At 53.9% G+C, this 14,245-nt stretch overlaps 1 pseudogene; it reads left to right on the top strand.

Moving 5' to 3' along the window:
• Positions 1-5,551: 5,551 nt before the first annotated feature.
• The window catches only part of LOC129062070 (keratin, type I cytoskeletal 18-like), a 69,420-nt pseudogene continuing 60,726 nt past the window's right edge, over positions 5,552-14,245 (top strand).

The following is a 14,245-nucleotide window of genomic DNA, read 5'->3' as shown; positions in this document are numbered from 1 at the left end:
AAAGGAAGAAAGAGAGAACTAGAGAAGATTAAACACCTTCCCTAGCTCTCATATAACTTGGACCAAGCCTTGGCGCACAGAGTGCAGACTGGGAGTGGGAAGCCTTGAAGGTGATGAGAGGGGCCCTCGTGCCCTCCTGCAGTGGCTGTGCCACTCACCCTCTCTCCTAGAGACGCAAGGATCCCAGGGCCCCTGGCCCCGGGGAGGACTGAAGTGGGGTTACCCAATAGCTTCTTGCGTTTCAGAACAGTAGAGAACAGTAGAATTTCAGAACAGGAGGGTTCAGCATCTCTCTCTCTCCCTCTCTCTTTCTCTCTCTCTCTCTCTCTCTCTCTCTCTCTCTCAGCATATCCACCAGTCTTATCCTCTTTCATATAATCTTTTTCCACGTACTCCACATACTGCTTTATTACATCACAACAAGGCCTAGGCACATACAGTTGATAGCCTCAAGATCCCCAACTGTGAGAAACTCTGTTGCAATAATCCAATGAAAAAAAAAAAGAAGGAAATTTTCCTAAACTGGGGCTCCTGGGTGCCAGAAGCCACATCATAGTCCTATGTCCTGTGGTTAATATGTGCTGCATATAGAAAGTCATCTGACCCTTGTCCTACTGTGGGAGAAAGAGACTAACAATTCCTGGGCTCTGGGAATTTGCCAGACCCTGTAATGGAAGCCTGTAGGCTCATCTACTTATTTAACCCCTGTAGCTCTAGATAGCAAGGAATGCTTATCTCCATATTGCCGGTGAGAAACAAGCTTATGAAAAGGATGTGGCTCAAATTCACACAGCTAGTAAGTGGCAGAGCATGATTCAAACCCAGGCCAGATGGCACACAGGCCCAAAGTCCTGTTCTCACACCATGTTTCAATGCAGGCACTTCTTTCCAGGCCAGTCAAAGGAGGTGGGCTCTGGCTGCTCTCCTGTGCAGCTGTCTCCTATCTAATTCTCCATTCTGGTCTAGAGAAGCCCAAAGAGAGAGAGAATGGCCTTGCTGGCCACCTCCCTGAAGAAATTCTGCAGAGGGCATCTGTCCCTTGGCACCTCCCTTGATCCAGAGAGGGAGGTAGGGAGGGGAATCAAGCTTGGCTCCCAGCAGTTGTCACACCTGGACATGAAGGAGCTGGGACTCTTATTTCTCAGGGACGTAAAGGAGCCAGAGTTGGGAATCTGGCAGGGACAGCGGAAAGCACCTCTTTATCCAGAGTGAGACCCTCTGTCCTGCAGAATGGTAAAGATGTGAGCCAGCTCTGAAGTAAAAAACAAGAGAGCAAAGAGGGGGCCTTGGGGTCTAGTCAGGATGCCTCACTGATGGCAGGCACCACGACTCTCCCGAGCTCACTCACCCAGGCCCACCTGTACTCCACCTTGGTGACTTTGGAGACCCTAGCAGGGCCCTTGCTCCAGAGCAGCTCCCTGGTAGTCATCCTTCAACCCTGAGGGAAGGAGCCCCCCACCCGCAGCACCCCACAGCCTTCAGAACATTTCGGCTGCAGGCTGCCCTGACCTGTCCTGTGAGTGTCATGGGAGGAAGAGGCCAGAAGGACTGTGCAGGGACTGCCCCCTACCTGCCCATCCTCTGCTCCATGGCAAGGCCCAGCGGGGCGCGGGGCTGGAGGAGGCTGGCAGGACCGGCAGGTAAAGGGACTGCTGGAAGGGCTGGACATAATCCTTTCAGGAACCAGGCAGTGTTTCCTCACTGTGACCTTGCCTAGACTTCCTTCCTGCTTTCTTTTCCCTTGAGGCTCCTCCCTGAATAACAATCGCTGAGGCTTATGCTGTAAATGTGCACTTTACAGACCTCTTGTACAAACGGGATTAAATTTATAGTCTCAACAAGCCTGTGAAGGTGTTATTATCCCTACTGTATAGACAGAACATTGGAGGCCAAGTGATTACTTCAGGAGAAAGACAAAAGATGACTTAACATTCAGAAAAAGACTAGGGGAGGGGAGGGACATTCCTGCAGAAAAAATGGGAAATCCCCTCCCCTACTAGGGAGCAAGGGATTACTTCCCCCACCCCCTACTCCCTAATCAGGAGATCTTTGCAAAGTAAGGAGTGGGGAGCATTTCCTAGGCTGCAGAATTGGGCCCCTCAGCTCTGCATCCTGATGGAGCATGTGAGGCAATGAGGTGGTGATAGCTTCTGTGATCTCAGCTCAGGAAAACCCCAGGGCTCAAGGACACACTGGCCCCAACTCTGCCCCCACACCAGCAGGCATGCGGCCTGGCTCCCACATGCCAGTGTCTGCGTTTCTGTGTCCTTGTTTTCGGCTAGAAAGAGGGAGGCAGACAGACAGGAGGTGGACTCAGCTCTGCCTTCCCCCTCCGCTGTCTGGATCCCTCTCTGCTCTCTCCCTCCTCCTCGCCTGCCCCTCCCCTTGCCCCCACACTAGACACTAGCTCAATTTTGCCTCTTCTCTCTCTCAAGGTCATTCCTGCATCTCTCAGGCTGGGCCAGCTTTCCATGACCAGCCACTGCAATCTCACAGCCTCCCTCCTGTGGTTCCACCAGCCTGACAGAGGGTCTCCCTCTGAAGAGAGGATGTGGCTTTTCCCCACTGCTCCTGGGTCTCCCTATAGGGGTCAAAAAGCAGCCGACAGACCACCTCCTTTCTGTGTAACTGCAATAAATCCCCCAAATTCAGGCCTCCCTCTCTTCAGACCATCCTCCCCCAGGTGTGGCCAGACCTGTGGCCCTGGACACGCATGCACATGCCCTCCCGAATGTGCACACATACATCATGCTACATCTGCTCTCCTTTCTCTCCTCCCTCTGCAATCCTTCCATCTCCTTTCCCCATGTTCTTCCTGTGTCTCAGGCACCAGAGCAGACAGCCCTTATCCTGCTCCTATCACCACTGGTCCCAGCCTGTCTTCCAGAATTTTTGTCTCTGGTGTCTGTCCAACACATGGTTTATACACAGGAGTAAATACAAAGATGCTGTGGCCACCTGCAAAGGTACTGCGGTGCAAGGAAGCAACGGAGTGAGAGTCTAGAGCCCTGAATTTACCTTCCCCAGGCCTTGACTTGCTGTGTGACAGGTAGCAAGTCACACTAGCACCTTGCTCTGTCCACCTTCCCCTTGGAGCGCCTTCAGGCCAATTCTGTTGCTGAAAACATATCCAGGCCTGAGAGGCATGGTGTCTATACCAATCCCCATCCTATTTCTAGTCTAAGAACAAACACCAGGCCATCCCTTCCTGCTGCCTGGAGCACAGACCAATGTGGACAAGGAGATGCCCAGCAGTGCAGGGAGAAAAAGGGAAGTGTGGATGGGAAATATGTACTCACCGAATGCGTTTAGTCTCCCAACTCAAGTTTCTGATCCCAAATCAGCTGCACCCTAGCCTCGAGCTGGCTTAGCTGCAGGCCTTCCTGAGCCCCCTCTGGTTCCTACAGAAGAGGAACCAATCCAAAGTCTCTTCCCACTCAGGCCCAGGAATGTGTGACAGGCCCATCCTGACCCATCTTGACAAGACAGGCAACAACTCTTGAATCGCACATCGCCTGTAATCACTATTCCCCCACCAAAGGATTATGGATGTGCAATCTCAGGAGAGGCACTCCCTCCCACAAAGGGATCCTTCCAGCTCAGGACAGGCTCCTGGAGTCTAGCCTGAAGGTGCAGCAGGACCTCTCTGGAGGATCCAGTGAGTCTCCATGCAGCCATGTCCTTCGGTTGGTGCAGGATAGCAGGCGAGCCTCTGGCCTTCAGGGGAGTGCTGGCGGGAGCAGTTGGGGGAATGGAATGGGCAGAGGATAGAGGGGACAGATGGGACCACTGACAGTGCCCCAGGTCCTGGGCTCTGGGTGTCTGGGTGATCCTGGAAAATACCAGGCCAGAGAGATGAAAACAGCCTCATGCTGGGAACGTTCTGCAAAATAGGAAGGTGTTGAGCAGTTACACACTTTTCAAGCAGTTAAAGACTGTACTTAAAAGTATAGTCTTTGGAGATTCAAGTCTTCCAGATATTCTGTATACTTGGCTTAAAATCAGCTTGCCAATGAAGATAGTTTCCCTTTGAATAAGTCAGTCTGAAAATAGGGTCTTTCTTAAAGTCAGCCGATCAGGACATCATCCCTGCAGAAATTATGGGAGGTAGAGGAAGACAGGAGGCTGACAGAAATTCAATATTCCAAAGGCCCTGAGATTCCTCAGGGTCCTTTGGACCAAGTCCCTATGAACAGACCGGACTTCACCTAGTGCAGAAGGTGGTGTCCCTGGCTTAAGAAGAGCCAGAGGTCCAGGCTGCAGAAAGCTACCCAGACACTATTTTCAGAACACAGTGTCAAGCCTCGTGCCAGCCCTTTGCATTGCATGCATTACCACATTTAATCCCTGAAGTAGCTCAGTAAGGTAGGCACTGTTCCAGTTTCATAGAACTCAGAGAGGTTCAGTACTCGGTTGAAGGTTATGAGGCAAGTAAGAGGCAAAATGGAAATTCGCCTGATTGTAAAGTCTTACCCTCTTTGGTTGGTGCTGGGTGTGTGACATATCTGCTGAATCACGTATCACCTTGCATTTCCTATATGAGCCTTGCACATAGAACCACCCAATAAACACCATGCGGTGGAGGAGGCCAACCTCTACAGAAATCTCACCAGAGTGGCCCCTTTTCTGCCCCTTCCCTCTGCTAACATCCCCAAATTGTGGTTCTACACATCTGGATTTCTCCTCCAAGCCTTTCTGGTCTAGATCTCCCTTCCCACACCCACTACCTTCCTAGCTATTGTCTCTGAGCCCCACTTCTTGGCTCCTGAGCTCATATTCATCAATTTCTTTCCGCTTCTTTCACCCTGAGTACAATAGGCTCCTTCCTGCTTGTTGGTAAACAGAATCACAAGGGGGCAGGCCAGATTTGAGCTTCCCAGGGAGCTTTTGGTGCTGCAGTCTCTTCCTAATGGAGGCAGAACTGGAGAAGTGGCCTAGTCTATCTCGAGACTCTCTGCCACTCCCCCACCCCCATTTTTGCACACTGCAGCTTGGGGGCAGGGGGCCCAGTGGCAATGTGAGGGAAAGGGCGCATGCGTACGTATGTGCACGTGTGCACGTGTGTGTGCTGCCATCACCCATCAAGCTCCCATCACCCCACGCCCAGGGGGAGGTCTGGCAGTGAGTGTGTGTTGTTCTCCAAGTCCCTTCCAAGGCAGCCTGTGGACAGAGAGCCATGATGAACACGGCAGAGATGTCAGAGCAGGCAGCACAGCTCCTCCATCGCAGAGGCAGAGAGGGATCCCCTAGTTCTTGACTGGGAAATCCCCAGTGTCACATGGATCCTTAGCCCATTTTCTAACCAGGGCAACACCCCATCTACAAAAAGCTTCCTATGAGCCCAGGCTCTGCTTCAACATTTGAACAACGACTCCTTATTGAGTGTCAAGCACCAGGGACATCATAATAACAAACAAGGTCTCTAATGGAATAAACAAAAAAATAGTAACATGTAAACAGTATAATTCAGATAGATGCTAGAAAACAACAAAACAAAGGATAAGTGGCAGAGGCGGGTGGTAGAGGCCCAGCAACATTAGAAAAAGTGAGGATGGCCTCTCAGAAGTGCTGGCTGTGCTGCAACCTTCATGACAAGAAGGCAGCAGCCATAGTGTGAGGGGAATGCTTTCCCGGTGGAGGGAAAGGGAGGCGCAAAGGCCCTGAGCCCAACAAGCACATCAAGTCTGAGGCAGGGAGGGGAAGCCATGAGAACAGCCGAAGCTGGGATGGAGGCAGTGGGCAATGCATCCTTTTCCAGAGAAAAAAATACCCATACCCGACCTTCCTGATAGAGATGCTAAAAACACAAGGAGCAAGGGGAGGGAAGCGTGAGTCACAAACCAGAGGGTAACAGTGACCAGAGCAGTAAGGAGGAAGGGTCTGCTGCTTGGCTCCCGGGCGTGGGTGAGCCAATGGGTGGAAATGGGGAACTGAAGAGGAGGAAGAGAGACCAGGAGCTAAGGGGGAGGAGTGAGGGGGCTGAGAGCAAGAAATAATACTGCATTGGAGCGTGAAGACAGAGGGGGACATGAACAGCTCCAGGGAGCTGTGGCACTTTGAGGAGAGGCAGACAGAGTTTTTAAGTAAATTTGGTTGGGTTTCATGTGGTGTAATTTCCCTCTGGTCATCCTCTAAAGAAGACCTTGTTTTAGGAGCATGAATGTGTCTCAAAGTGTTTAGAGCCAGATGATGGTTCCTTTTGGACATGTCTCAGCTAGAAGGGTCGCAGGGGAAGCAGAGGCCCCCATACTGAGTCACTGGTGAGACTGAAACAGAGGCAAAAAGGGTCCCTGCTCGGGCACTCACCTGCTGTGTGGCCTCAAGCAAGCCGCTTGTCTTCTCTGTTTTCTGCCCCTGGCCTTGAGAGGATTGGATTAAATGATCTTTAAGGTGCAATCTGGGACTCGAAGATGCCACTTGTCCTTTCATTTCTTAACAGAGATGTGAGAAGATAGGTCTTAGAGACCAGCTATTAATCCTTAGAGCAAGCCAGCGCCCACCCCCCGCAACGTCAACACCACCCCCATCCCGCCTCACCCTGCCCCACCCCACCCCTGGCAGTTCTGCTCCCCTGAGCACCAAGGGAGGACTGTTACAGGTCACACTCACTCACTCTCCTACACCGGACACTGCTCAGGCCCAGCCACCGCCGAGGAACTGCCCCTGTCTCAGGCACAAGACTCCTAGACGCTTTCTGAAGCTACCATCTTTTCATGCCAGGCCTGGGCTCAGTCCAGCCCCCAGCAAGGCGGGGTAAAAGACCCAGTGACCATGGCAAGGAAGGCGTCTCTGACCTCAGCGGGTGAAATACCCCCTCCCAGGGCGGGGGGGGCAGGAGAGCCCCTCCTCTTCTGGAGAGGGCCTGGGGTGACCTGTGACTCTGGAGAGCCAAGATTTGAGGTCCTCCTCACCCTGCTGTTTCAGGGCCAAGAAGAGCCCTCTCCTGGGCCCCTTCGCTCCAGCTGGGCTGCAGGAACTCGGGACAGCTGCTTTGCTGCCTGCCTGCTTTCTCATGCACAGTAAATGCTTCCCCACAGAGCCTGCTGAGCCTTCTACCACATTAGTAATCTGTGCACAGAACAGGAGCTTCCTCCTCCTCTCCTCCCCCTCCTGTCTCTTTCCTCCCTTCTCTCTCTCTGTTTCTCTCCACACCCCCTTTTCCTTTACCTTCTTCTCTTGCCTCCTCCCCATCCATCAGAGCCACTGCCACCTCCTGGGAAGCTGAGAGGGTTTATCATCAAATCAGGCTTTGTCATAAGGGAAACAGGTTTATTTTCTTCACTTTGAGAAGGCGCTGACAGGAGCAGCTAACGAAAGGGTGTTTTCTATATTCGAAGCATTTCCCCAACCCCCTCCTATCCCTGGTGACTGAATCTGTCTGGCAATGGTTTTTCCATTCCTCATCTTACTGACCTGCCTCGCTGGTGCCCATCCTCTTAACCCTCACCTTGAGCCTTTGCCCACCAAACCCATCCACTCTGGGTCACTTTTTCATTTAGTTCATTTCGCTCATTCAGGAACTCCAGGTGTGAGGGTGGAGGTGGGGCAGCACAGATACTTAAATAAACCTTTAAAATACAAAGCAGCAATCACAGCAACCAAGTGAGGCAACCAACCATTCACGGGGGTCAGCGGTGAGTGTGCAGGTTGGGGGTGGGGTGGGTAGAGATGGAGGAAGGCAGCAGAAAGGGAGGAGATGTGAGAGGAGGAGCCCTTGGGAGCAGAAGTCTGAGGGATAGAGGCGGGGGGGGGGGGGGGGGTGGTCGGCAGGGGGGAAGGCTCCCTGGCCCAGGCTGGGCACCATCAAGGGACTTAAGCGTGAAGGAGCTCACGTAAGCGTAGCGGCCAAGGCCGGAGCGGGTGTGAGCAGAGCCAGCACAGAGCAGAGGCAGTGAAAGGTCCTCTGCCGGGTTTCACCTGGGGGTCAGAGAGTCAGGCTGGTATTCAGGAAGTTCTGCAAAAGGTGGTTTTGAAGAAGACAAGCCTGGAGTCAAGAGTAAGGGGACTGGTTAGGTTGCTTTGAGTGAGCACAGTGTTGGGTGGAAGAAGTGGGGGATGTGTCCAAGGGGCTGCTACAGGTAAGGGCCTGAGGCATTTTCCTGGTGCGGGGCTCCCCAGCAGAGGGGGCCTGAATCTGGGAGAGGGAAGAGTGGGTTGCCACGCACACCTGCACATGCGCAGAGAGAACGCGGAGATGGGGCAGGGGGAGCACACACCTCGGGGTGCCACACGGGCGGCAAGCAGAAGGGAAAACAAAGAGGTGAGGGTAGCACCAAGAGACTCGAGCAGCCCAGACGGCAGGAACGGGTGGCAAGTAAAGAAGGAAGGAGTTGGGTCAGGACTCACTCAGAGCAGAGCACTGCAAAGGGCCCCGGCAAAGGCTTTGCCAGTTGCCCAGGCTTACTGCTGCCTCTCCATTCATCTCTGGGTCTTCTTGGAGGAAAACCCCTCTTCATTCTGCCACCCAACCATCAGCGACAGTCACCACTAGGTACTGAGCACCAGTTGTCAATCCAGCCTTCTAGCGAGCTCCAGTGGATGGAAGAGGCAGAGCCCTCATGCTCAGAGCTCACAATCTAATGGGGAGGCTGTGCCCCAAATCCCCACTCATTAAAAAAGCAACCCACAAATACTATCAATAAGAAATAATGTGAAATAAATGCATGCTGGAGGGATTCCAGAGAGAAGAGGCCGACTCAGGGAAGGAAGGCAGGGACACCCGCTCTGGCTCTCGAGTGCCAGGAGTGACTGGGACGCAATGTCTGTAATTCATAGCCAATGAATCCAGGAGCACTGGCGCTCTGACCCCTGGGGAAATGGCCCTCTTCTCCGCCAGCTGAGCCCTTCTCCTAGGAGGCCCAGAGCCAGCAAGTCTCCCTGTGAGATGCACTCTGGTGCCTGCAGCCAGGATGATGGATGGGCAGGCAAGAGCTGCTCGGGGCAGCTGAGGCCAGTGGGGCTGAGCAGGGAGAGAAAAATGACAGCAAAGCAGCTCAGAAACATGACAGACCATTGGGGGCGAGATAGGAGCAGTGGAGACTTGGATCCCTCTCTCAGCCACCTCCATTCACCTGTCTGCCTCTTCAACTAGGTCCTAAGTTCTATGGCACAAATGGCACAAAGATGGCGGGACAACTGAGGGTATGGGGTAGGGAGGAGAAAGATCCAGAGGCCAAAAGATCATCTCTTTCCTCTCTTCAGGGCCAAGGGTGTGGGAAACTCACGGGGTGCACTGAGGAGTGGCTCCCCCAGCAGCCAGGGACTGCTCCCGGCCCCAGTGCCCCAGTGCCCCAGAAATGAGCCCAGCCCCAGGCTTCCCTGGCACAGAGTCAGGCTCCAATTCAACCTCACTCCTTCAGGCACAGGAGATGCTGGGGCCAGCAGCTAGCAGAGGAAAAGACACATTCCTGGGATCAGTCCAATCAGGACACCAGCCCAGGGACCAAGTTAGACTAGAACTGCAGACAGCATTTCTGGGAGCCCAGCCTGCCATCTGAGCTGCCTGGCAGGCTGGGAGGTCTATGGCTGTGACAGGTGGGACTTCGGCTTGCTCTTCCCCAGCCCTTGCATTCCACTTGTCCAGGCCCCCAGCCTGCACTGCATCCCTTCCATGTACACGCAGGACAACAGGGATGGTGACGGGTTACCACTGTCCTTCCACTCCCCATAAGCTGCTGGGTGAGGGGGGAAATCGAAGAAGCGGAAAGTCATGGGAGCCCCCTGCCCCTCGCAAGCAGCTAATGTGATAAGATGCTGGGACCGAGGGAGGAGGTCCTGGGACTGGGCAGCTGGCGTGATTGGTCTTCCTGCCCAACAGGCAGAAACAGACTGCATTATTGGCGGGTAATGAACTCTCTTTTCTGAAAATAAGGGCTGGCAGTAGGGATTACAGAAGCACCTTTGAGTTGAGCACCCTGTGCCCAGGCTCCCTACCTCTGAGGGATGAGGAATCAAATGTGTAGCCCGTCCCAGGGAGCGTATCCTGGAAGCCACAGCTGTAAGCAGTAATGCTAACTGTGGGGGACACAGGTGTTCGGGAGGGCGGGCGCCTCGGGCTGAGGTCGACTGGAAGGCTGCACGGAGCAGGTAGCACATGGCCTGCACTGCCCTCTCCTCACTCAGACAGCAGCCCATGGAAGGCGATGCCCACACAGACAGCTTCTTGGGACAGGCTTCAGCGTGGAAGGGACAGGCCTTGCACACAATTCGGACACAACACATATCGTATAAAGAACAACAGGCTGGTGACAGCCAGAGTGTGTTCTGAAGGTAGGGAACACGCAGGTGCCTCTCCTGGGTGGGCTTGCCTTCTATCCTCAGAGGCACCATCTTCTCCCTGCCTCCTCCGCTCTCTACCTGGCACCCTTCCCAATCTCCAGGTAGGCCCCTGTTCAAGTCCGGACATCCCCTGGGTCCCTGAGGGGAAGACCAAAGACTGTCCCCTGCAGCTCTAACACCTAGAACATCAGGTGGAAGCTGTTGCCCTGGATGCAGGCAAAACGGCACAGTTTGCTTTCCCAGCCTGCCTCTCCCTCAGGGTCCTAGAGCAGCAAGGCAGTATGGCCTTCTCAGAAAGTTCCAGAGGTACTAGCACTGCCTAGCCTCCTCCCAGCCCTCCACACCCCTCTTTCTCCTCACCCTGTTCCACGCTTCTCTGTGCCCTGTACCTGGAAGACTGACTCCTAAGGCTGTACCAAGCAGGCTCCCAGACCTCTGGCCCCCAGCAAGGTCAGCCAGGGGAGGCCTGGTGTGGAGAAGGCGGGACTGGGGTTACACTGCTCTCCCCTGGGAAGGCCAGGGCTCTTGCCACGTGGCCCTCCCACAGCTCCAGTGCCCTCCAGGTTCCAGGGACCTCCCTTCCCACATCTCTTTAGGTGTCTCTCCTCCTTTGCTGGTCCTCTTAACCCTTCCTGGTTGGGGATATCACCTTTCCTGCCAGACCCCAGCTAATGCACACTTCGCCCCTGCTCTCCTCCCCAGTAGAAGAAAAATGGGAGAAAAGACACCTTAGACTGCAATCCTAAAACAAGGCTCAGTCTGGTTAACTCACAGACATGAACCTGGGTTTGAATCTTAGTTCTGCCACAAGGTAAGTTATTTTCCTTGTGTGTTACTTTTTTCATCTATAAAATGGAGATATGACTCCTTCTCAGGGTTGTTATGAGAATTAAATTAAATATGATATACATGCATAGTGCTTACCATTATTTGGCACATAGAGCTTGACAAACAGAACTGTGGCGTGTACTAAGCGCTCCTTCTCTGGGTCCCTGCAGGGCCCGGCCAGTGGTCATGGTGACCAAGGTGTGGGGCTGCTCTGGGGCCTCTGAGAGGCTGCAGGACAGTTCCTGGGGCTTGGGTCCCAGACCCTCCTGCCCTACAAGGTTACCTTCTCGGGAGACATCCACCGTCCCCCTGGTGGCGCAGGAACAGCACAGGAACAGCAGGCCGGGGGGCAGGGGAGTGGAGGTTAACAAAGATCCTTAGTGTTGGAATCCCAGCTGGGGAGGGCAGGACTGAGCAGCCTGACTCTGATGCATTTCCACGGTTCACGTTTCACAGGAGCAGCTCACAGTGCTCATTGTCACACCCAGATCACAGCACTAGCTCCTTTCCTTTCTGTGGCATCCGCTTGCTAGGACTCGTTCACCATAGGGTGCATTAGGAGCCACTGGGACCATGTGGATCCATATATGTCATTTTATAGAAGTGGGAAGTGGGAACGAGGCTTGAGGCCTCAGGTGACACTGGTGAGCAGCCCCAGCCAGCATCAGGTGTCCTAGGTGCTGCCTGCCTCCCAAGCCTATCACATCCCTACCCCAACGAGATGCTAGAAGGACACACATTAGCTACGAAACAGAAAAGGAAATAGGGAATTAGGACCAATGAATACCCACTGTGTGCCAGGTGTTGGGGTAGGCACTGTATACTATACCCACTATCCCGTTTGATCCATACCTTCCCCCAGGTGAAGATCCCACTGCATCTACTTTACAGATAAGAAAAATCTAAGGCTCAGAAGGTAATGAGCTTTGCCACATGGCACACAGCTGAGTAGTGGGATTCCAGCCCAAGCTGTGTCCTCCCTGGAAGGAAAGCATCCTCACCAAGAGCGAGGCTGGGTGGCAGTACACCGGGCGGCCACCTCTGGGGGTTGCACAGGGGAGTGAGACAGGTCAGTAGGCACGAGCAGGGTGAAGTTTCGTGGGCTGGCCAAGCTGCCAGTGGTTAAGTCTGGACTGCAGAGGCTGTGAGCAGCACAGAGGGTTGGGGCTAGGGGCGAGGGACAGTCCGAACCGGACACCCACTCGGTGGGGAGCTGGGTCCAGGGTGCCCGCGTCGTTCCTGCTCAGTTCTCTGAAAGATCCTGGGGTAGGAGGGTGTAGGGTAAGTGGCAGAGAAAAAGGTACAAACCAATAAAAAAAATATGCTGGCTCCAATGTCAAAAGAGATGCAGTCTTTTGGTCCAGGGCACCCGCACTGGAGCAAGAAGCTCGGGGATGACAGCATCGCCTGCCATCACACAAGGCTCAGGGCGACTCCCAGTGACAGGGAGGAGAGCCCCAGGGGGTGGGGGGGGGTTCTCCTGACATGAGGAGGAAAGGGACCCCTCTCCCAGTGTGCAGAGTCAGTGGGGTGGGGGATGAAGGCACTTACGCCACATCCTCCAGCCTGTCCTCTCTCAGCAAGCAGAGGGGCCATGTATTAAAAGATCACAAGGGCACAGCTTTTTACCCAGGGTTACCTCACTCAGCAAATGTGCCTGGGAACTGCCCATCCTGGTCCCTCTGACACAAGCAGGCCATTGGGGGCGCCCAAGAAGGACCCAGAATTCACTAGTGTTGACCACAAAGGCCTGCAATCATTTTTTAACTGTTAACACCTAATCCACTTAATATTTCCAATAGAACTGAAAAATGTTCACATTACACTTCCATTTGTTTGTGGGTGTATGAAATCCAGTTTCATAATGTTTAATATTTTTGATTTATTGAATTTTCACTCGACTTTTATTGGCCACGCTTTCCCTCTGCACTTGCTGCAAGGGCTATGCATGGCCATGACTTGCACAAACTCAGCCAGGAGACAGGACAACATCCTGGGTGATGGAAGCATGCCAGGCATCCGCCTGCAGCAGGGCTAGGGCCCATGAGAGCCCCCCGGACAGCAACGGACAAGGGCTTCAGCCACCCTCACCCTCGGCACCCCAAAGGAGGAAAGGGCCTGGAGGCCACACCAGGAGCCAGAGCTCAAGCCCGGGGGAGGGGCCACAGGGGCTCTTCTCCGCAGCCCAGCGCCATTGCCCAACTCCTGTGAGAGCTCAGGCATGTCTCTCACAGCAGACGGGTTTCATTCTCCTGGACTCAAGCGCATGATGGTCCTAAAGTTCATCGAAGCTCCTCAGTACCTGCAAAGAATAGGGTTGGGCTGTGCAGACTGACATTCATGAAGACTAGAAGATTCTACAACTCTGACCTGTAAAATGGGGTTTTTCTCACCAACAAGAGTCCGTCAGAGCTGAGCCTGATCCCAGCTCTGCCCCTCCTTGCAGAGTGACCTTGGGCAAGTCACCTTGATTCTCGGAGCTTCAGTGTAAAATGGGTTTCATACTGTGCCATTAGAAGGGAAATAACATGAGCAACGCTCCTAATACAATGCCTAACACATAGTAGAGGTTCAGCAAATGTTCATTCACACTCACCCTCACACCCAGCCCCAGGGACACCCCCACACTATCCAGCCGGGAAGGGTGTGTGGGGAAGGAGCTAGTGGCTAAGGATGGGGGAGGGCATAGAAGGTGCTCCGGTTAGGGGAGGGGTGGCAGTGCATCCAGCTGGAAAAATCTGCTGGTTGGCCTCTGTGAGGGAGGCCAGGGCACTCCATGCCCCTTCTATGCCTCCCGCCTTCACCTGGCAGAGGCCAGTGTTTCTAGGTTAAGAGCTCTGCTTGACTCTGGAACCCCGGGATCTCCCCACCCAGCCGAAGGGAACCCAGTGCCCAGCTCTGCACCTATCCTGGAGTCCTCAGAGGCTGGTGTTACCGATAATAGCTGCAAATCTCTGACTGACGTCCTGCAGTGGGGAGAATCAATAACCATTGGCCGCTGAGCCGCTCATAAGCACAATAACCACCATTAAGGGAAAGCATGGGGCTGGTAACGGTGATTATATGAATCGGCCTCCAGCAAGAGGGCGGGGGTTCCCAGCGAAAGCTGGCATCTGGCTTCACCCTGCTCCCAACCTCT

Source organism: Pteronotus mesoamericanus, unplaced genomic scaffold (assembly GCF_021234165.1).
Source record: "Pteronotus mesoamericanus isolate MK-2021 breed Mesoamerican mustached bat unplaced genomic scaffold, CSHL_Meso_final scaffold_705, whole genome shotgun sequence".
Classification (NCBI taxonomy): domain Eukaryota; kingdom Metazoa; phylum Chordata; class Mammalia; order Chiroptera; family Mormoopidae; genus Pteronotus; species Pteronotus mesoamericanus.
This window is presented reverse-complemented; position numbering and strand designations above follow the sequence as displayed.